Source organism: Gossypium hirsutum, chromosome D06 (assembly GCF_007990345.1).
Source record: "Gossypium hirsutum isolate 1008001.06 chromosome D06, Gossypium_hirsutum_v2.1, whole genome shotgun sequence".
In the NCBI taxonomy this organism is placed as follows: Eukaryota; Viridiplantae; Streptophyta; class Magnoliopsida; order Malvales; family Malvaceae; genus Gossypium; species Gossypium hirsutum.
In genome coordinates, this window is record NC_053442.1 from 47,564,400 (window position 1) to 47,571,916 (window position 7,517).

At 32.2% G+C, this 7,517-nt stretch overlaps 1 non-coding gene across 1 annotated transcript; it reads right to left on the minus strand.

The window, feature by feature from the left end:
* Positions 1 to 7,207: 7,207 nt before the first annotated feature.
* Positions 7,208 to 7,314, minus strand: LOC121218797 (small nucleolar RNA R71). The gene has a single exon (XR_005915274.1). It is a non-coding gene; the product is annotated as a small nucleolar RNA R71 (small nucleolar RNA).
* Between the last annotated feature and the right edge of the window lie 203 nt (positions 7,315 to 7,517).

Genomic DNA, 7,517 nt, shown 5'->3' on the forward strand with positions numbered 1-7,517 from the left:
TGTAAGTGGATCTACAATAAGAAGTGAAATGTGGAAGGGAAAGTGGAAACACATAAAGCTAGACTTGTAGGGAAATACTATACACTGAAAGAAGACATTGATTATGATTAGACAATGGATTACGAGATCTAGAAAATGGATGTCAAGACTGCATTCTTGAATGGCTATCTTGATGAGACATTTACATGGCTTAACCCACTATGTTGTCAAAGAAAATGAGCAAAAAGTTTGCAAATTGCTAAGATCCAATTATGGAATTAAGTAGACATCTCGCTTATGGAATACAAGACTTGATCAAACAATCAAGACTTTTTGGTTTAAGCAAAACAATGATAAACCTTGTGTTTATAAACTTATAAAGGATAAAAAGGTGGTCTTCCTCTTTTTGTATGTCGATGATATTCTACTTATCGAAAATGATGTAGGAGAATTGTCATCGATTAAACTATGGTTATCTCAATAGTTTAGCATAAAGGACTTGCGTGAAGCTAGCTATCTTCTTGGAATTTGAATCCTTATGGATTGAAAGAATAAAATGATAGCTCTATGACAAGCTTCATACATCAATAAGGTACTAGAATGATTTACAATGACCGATACGAAGCTAGGCGCTCAATCGACTGAACCAAGTTTTCATCTTTCTTTGGATGGCTGTCCTAAGACAGTAGAAGAAAGAGTACATATGAGTAAAGTTCCATATGCTTCAGTCAATGGAAGCTTTATGTATGTGATGCTTTACACACATCCAAATATCTATTTTACAGTGGGAATGTTTAGTTGATATCAGGAGAATTCTGGTCTCAGGCATTGGAAGATTTAAAGCATATATTAAGGTATCTTAAAAGAACTAGAGATTATATGCTTGTGTATTCTAGGGAGAACTTTACTCCTATTGGATACACAGACTTGGACTTTCAAACCTGTAAAGATTCAATGAAATTGACATCGAGTAATGTATTCATCCTAGGCAATGGAGCCATAGTATGGAGAAGTGTAAAGTAAAGTTACAATGTTGACTCTAATATGGAGGTCGAGTATGTTTCTGAGGCAATGAAAGAAGCGATATGGCTTCGAAAGTTTTTAACCAATCTTGAAGTTATTCCTAGTATGGAAAAAACTATAACATGATATTGTGATAATAGTGCTACAATAGCTAATACCAAGAAAATGAGAAGTCATACGAGGACCAAACACATTGACCGAAAGTATCGCCTGATATGAAAGGCAGTAGCCGTAGGAATAGTAGATATGGTGAAAGTAGCTTCTAAAGATAACCTTGCGGATTCATTTACTGAGAGTATTGTAACTAGGATTTTTAACAAACAAGTTAAGAATATGAGAATTCGAAATATGAAACATTTACTTCACTAGGGAAAGTGAGAGATTGTTGGGAAATGTGCCTATATTGTAGTAAACATGTAATTGTTTTCTATGTATATGAACGATGAAAATATAAATGAAGTTAATTTCACATTTCATTATTATGTCTTTTGTGTTTCTGTCTTTCATGTGTTACATACATAGAAAAATTGTGACAAACAAATATTAGCTCATTGATTGTCTAAGTTCAAATTAATGATAAGTGGCACTATAAGAACGTTTATATTGTGAGAAAGACAACTTACTTCAGTAGATAACCTAAACGAGTCTGTAATCCTGTAAAAGAATCTAAGTGAGCATTTGATTCAAATACTTAGAAGGATTATCATGTCATTTACAATTCCAATTGGGGGAGATGACCATTCTTGACTATCGGACCAGTTGACTTCACGGATAGAGACATATATGTATTCATTGGAAGAATGATACATTAGACTAGACCCAAGATGAATAATTTTGAATTCATTTGTGAATTAATTCACTTGTGACGTTTATGGTGTGATTTACCTAAATCCTGAGTTAGTCATTGATATAATTGTAGGCTTATCCTCTAAAGATGATCGAGCTCATAGCCAATATGTTGGGTACATGAGCTGTGTTTGGCATGGCTTTACTAGAAGCAATAGAATTCATAACTCGATTAAAGAATTAACGATATCCTCTTGTTGGCATTGTGTGGATTGATAAATATGGAATGTGGACATTGTTTGCTTGTACTCGGATAAACAATTTATCATAGTCATTTGTTGGTAGTGATCATATTAATCATTAAGAAAATATAATGGTGATAATGAGATAAAATATAATTGTATTGAGTGAAAAAAATTAACTTAAAGGAATCAAGGATATCATATTAGGGTAACATACATGACGAGGTCATTGGAAAAAATATTTGGATGAATTGCATTCGTAAAGAGTATATAATAAGGAGTTTTTAATCATGGTACATTTTGTGGACTGACTTCATGATTAAGTAAATTGTGAATTATTAGAACAATGCTTCTGGACTTCATTGCAATTATTAGAGCCTAATTGTATATACTTGATTGGTCCCTCCGCTAGCTTAACAAAAGCTTGATCAGACTGCTTTTGAGTCAGAAGAAAATTTTATGACTTTGGAAATACTTTAATTGAGTCGATTTATTCGACGTGGAATTAAATTAGGCAGTCGTGAAAATTGTTAAATTAGAGAATTTGATTAAAGAATTTTCTTGAGAATTTAATTTGAAAAATCTCAGTGATTTTTGGGAAAATTAATTTTGATCAAGTAAAATTAAATTAATCAAATTAATTCAAATGTATATGATATTTTGGAAATTAATTTTCAAGATAGACAATTGGCCTAATGGGTAGTTGAACTTGAAAACTGGACCTGAGATAAAAAAAATTGGGCTCGAGAACCCAAGATCGAGATTGAGACCCAAAAAATGGTCGAACCGAGTTAGTATATGAAACCTAGCCGACGGCCCAACCGGTGGCTGGATCGGACTAGTCAGGCCGCTACTAAGCCTGAACTGAACTAGCAACAGTCTAACCAGCTTGGGGTGTCGTGAGGGTGTCGCACCTGCAATCGCACCACCAAACACGATAGTGTGGAAGACCACAACGACGATATTCCAGTGGTCGATGGGTAGTCCTTCGGCGATTGAGTAGTGAAAGAATCACACTTCTACTGGGACTCTACTAGATAATTTGTTTAACTATTCCAAAAATATTATTATTTTAATAAATTTAATATTAAATTCAATTCAACTTTTATCTTAATAGTATTTTATTAATTTAATATTAAAGTAATTATCTTAATATTAAATTTAATTTAATATTAAAGTGTTTAAGTTTAATCATAGTTGAACTTTCTAAACTCTCCCTATATAAAGAGAGTCATAAGTTAATATTTTCCACAACTTGAATTCAAGATAAAGTTGTAGAGAGAAAATTCTTTGAAGAAATTATTTTATAAGATTTCTAGAGATATTTTTCTTATTTATAAATTGACCCTAAATTTTAACGAAATTACAAAATTACCCCACTAGTAATTGTATGAAAAGTTTTCTGATTTGAAGCGAGCCCACACTCAACAAACGTGAGCTTGAGTATAGTGGAAAAGACTACTCAGCTGAAGTGTTCATCCTAGACGTGTAACACCTGCATACCCGACTTGATTGTCAAGTCAAGGCACCGGGATGTCTGTCATATTTGTTTTCGAAGAAACTACAGAAATTTCAGATCGATTTATCATATTATTTGATTATTGAAGACCATTTTACTCATTTTAGTAAGAATTGAATTTATGATAGAACGATTTATGTGTTAAATGAGCTCATTAAAACATGACATTCAATCAAAGATAACAAAGTTTAATAAATTAACACAATTATTAAAGTTTTACAAATAAGTCAATTGGAGGATTGGCACTTTCTAAAGTAGTTTACCCACTTTATGCATATTTCATATTTATTTTAAATTTGTGTCAATTAATTTAATTCTTCATCAACTTTTAGCCAAGATTCCAAAATCAAATCAATTAACAATTATTCACTTATTATTTTATCAACAATTCGTTTAAACATTTTCAATTTATCTACTTTTTTTCCTCCTCCTCTCCATTCCACATCCTTTATGTACATATGTTACAATCTTAGCTTTTAGTATGTCATGCTTATATGTAACATTAACTATAATTCCACTATTTACTTATGTGTTCATATCAAAGTTGTTCACTTGTGTTATAGTCACTAAATTATTTATATCTAGAGCTACCGAATTCAAAATTAGAATCTACTTGTTGTATTTGAAATTAGACTTGATGAACATTTTACCATAAATTTTTTATAATTTCCACATAAGCCAATTAATACAGTTTATTTTTCAAATTTGTCTATTGTTCTGCTGCTTAATAACTTCGACCCTTCTTCACTGAAAAGTAATTATCTTTTAGTTCAAGATTCGTATCATGTTATTGTTTGTTTCTCTTGAAAATAGGCTCATTAAGATTTTTGGAATATAAAATTCATATCCTAAAAAGTTTGTAAATTTTTTGATGATTTTCCAAAGTCAGAATATAGGAACCTGAATCAATTCTGACCTTGTCCTACAAAAACTAATATATCTTAGAATATAAAATTTTGTTGCTTACACTATTTCTTTCATACAAAACTAGACTAAATAATATTTAATTTAATATTTAATTCAACCTATAACTAAATTTCTATGATATTTGGTGAATTTTCAAAGTTAAGCTACTGCTACTATCCAAACCGTTTTAATGAAAATATTTCTTTCCATGGTTCTTTGCACTGTTATTCATTTAATCATACATAATCACCATAATTTTGATTAATATTGAATCTAATCACTTATGTTTATATGTAGATTACATATTCATTTCTTAATCTTAGTAACTTTCATAATACAAATCATATTCTCTCCTACTTATCAATTTAGTGTTTTAAGTCTTTATACTTTATCAAATACTTTTTATTTCTAGTATTTATATTAAAATACATGTTTCATATATCTCATTAACAACATATTTAACTAAATTTATTGAAATACAAGTAGGGTTAGTATGAAACTTACCCAATTTTTCAAGAATTTCTCCCTTTCTTCTTCATTATTTTCTTCCCCTTTCCTCTCATTTTCTTCAATTTCATCCATTACTTTCTTACGTCTAAATTGATGAATACATTCTCTAGAATCTCTACTTTATCTTTTCTTTTTGGTGTCTAAGGAAATTTTGTTCTATCGTAATTCGGTGTAGTTGATTAAACTAGTTTTCGCACTTTAAGAGCTTGAAATTAAGCATTATCATTAGGATTTAATTATGTTTTAGTAAGTTTTGTTAAATTCAATAAAATGTGTAAATTGAATCTTTTAATGACCTTAGCAGCTGAATGAGGCCTAACGGTGAGCTAATGACCTTCGTAACTGTGCAGGAGACCATTAGGAGGTGAAAAAAATAGACACTGGTCGCCATGTCACAAGACGGAATGATCAATGTCACACATAGGGAGCAGAATGGAGAAAATCATGAAACTACCTCCAGTGTCACTACATTCCCCTAAAGATATCCAAAGAGGAGTATACTGACTACTATGTCACGACATAAGTCCTGGTGTGTAGCGACATCAACTCTGGACGGGAATTAAACACGAGCCAGAGGGCATTTTGGTCTATACAATCAAACTTAAAGCTCAGGAGTGTCAGCTAACCTAGGGTTAAGGACGACGGTCACCTAAAATCTATAAGTAGGCTCCTTTGCCACATGCTATGGACACCAATTATGTAGTCTAGAATTTCACTCTTAACTATAGTTTAGCTTTTCTTCTTCTTAGGTTTAAGGTTTATTTTCAGTTTGTTCTTTCTTTGATCGCAAGAGATCTGATTTGAGGATATAGTCAAATTTTGTGGATTCATTCTCATATTTTAATACAAATAGGCATTTTCCTAAACTCTACACTTCAATTCATTTATCATAATTTCTCTTTACGTCAATTCCATATTTTTTATGAAAGCCATGACGAACTACTCCTTCTATGGGGGATTACCTAGTACAGGTATGATCTATTAACTATTTTGTAGGGTTACTCAACGAATCAATTGGTATAGCCTATCTGTGAACACTTTTACCCCAAGTCGGTCTGGACTATGAGATTGGAAGATAAGTAGTCTATGTCGACTTGTTATTTTAGTGGAACATTAGAAGATCCTGCTGGGATAGCAACTAGTGGATTGATGAGGAACCTGAAGTGACAATTAATGGGGATTATTGAAGCGAGCTAATGACCCATAATAAGATTTGGTTTATTCTATATTTTTGTCTTTTGAATTTTTATTTCCTTATGTTATTTTATTTTATTATCATCTTTAAAAAATTCCCTTTTATTTTATTATCGTACTATAACTAAATCAAAGTACCAATTAGATCTTTCGGTGTTTAGGTTAAAATTGACCTAGTACTAGCCTCCCTTGGGTATGATCCTCAAAGTACTCATACACTCTGTTGTAACTATATTACAACTAGACCCATATACTTTGGGATATCGCCTCATTAATATATCTTTCACTATAATATTCACACTCTGGACGTTAGTACGTTTGGAGGTGGTCAAGTTATTGGCGTTGTTGCCGGGGAGGCAATGTTACTAGTCTGATTTTAATTTTTGCACTCAATAAGGATAATTAGGAAATTTTTAGGTGATATATACAATTTTATTTTCTTTATTTTTACTAATCTTCACTTTTTGGGTTTAGTGTATGACTCGTAGTAAGGGAACACCTATTGTAGCACACACAGATCTAGAGACAATAATCCAAAGAAATCATTGAGAGCAACAACATCAGCAGATGCAAGATTCACCATCACCTGTTAAAGGCAACGTACCGCATGAGAATCTGCTATTCGAAAATGCTAACGATAATGCCCTAGGAGATCCATCAGCACCATAAAAGCTACTTGCAAACTTATACATGGCTCGTAATGAGGGGAACTTAAGAGATTACACATTACCAAGTTTGGACATGGGTCAGGAAAGTATAACAAGGTTGACTATTACAACAAATAAATTTGAGATTAAACCGGTAATGGTTTAGATAATCCAAAATAATCTGTAGTTGAGGGGAACAATGATAGAGGATCCGAATCAATACTTAAAATAGTTTATCCTTTTCTTTGACTGATGATATTATTAATCTTCGATTGTTCCCCTTTTCTTTAATTGATAACACCTTTCCTTGGTTAGACTCGCAGGCACTAGGGTTTATCGCGACATGGGATGAGCTCGCTGGAAAGTTTTTGCAAAAGTTCTTCCCTATTTGTAAAGCGGTTCAACTAAGAAGATAGATTGTTGTCTTTAGATAGAAGGAAGGGGAAAGTTTCCATGAGGTATGGGAGCACTTAAAAATGTTGATTCAAAAGTGCCCGCACCACAGATTCCTTAAATGGATGTGACAGTAGATGTTTTATAATAGGTTGGATGCTAATGCAAGATCAGGACTGAATGGAGCAGCTGGAGGAGCCCTCATGAACAGAACGTATGATGATGCGTATGAAACAACTAAAAACATGGCATTGAACTCCTGTCTGTGGCCCATTGAAAGATTCACATATGGCAAAAAACCTACTACGGTGAAAGTTA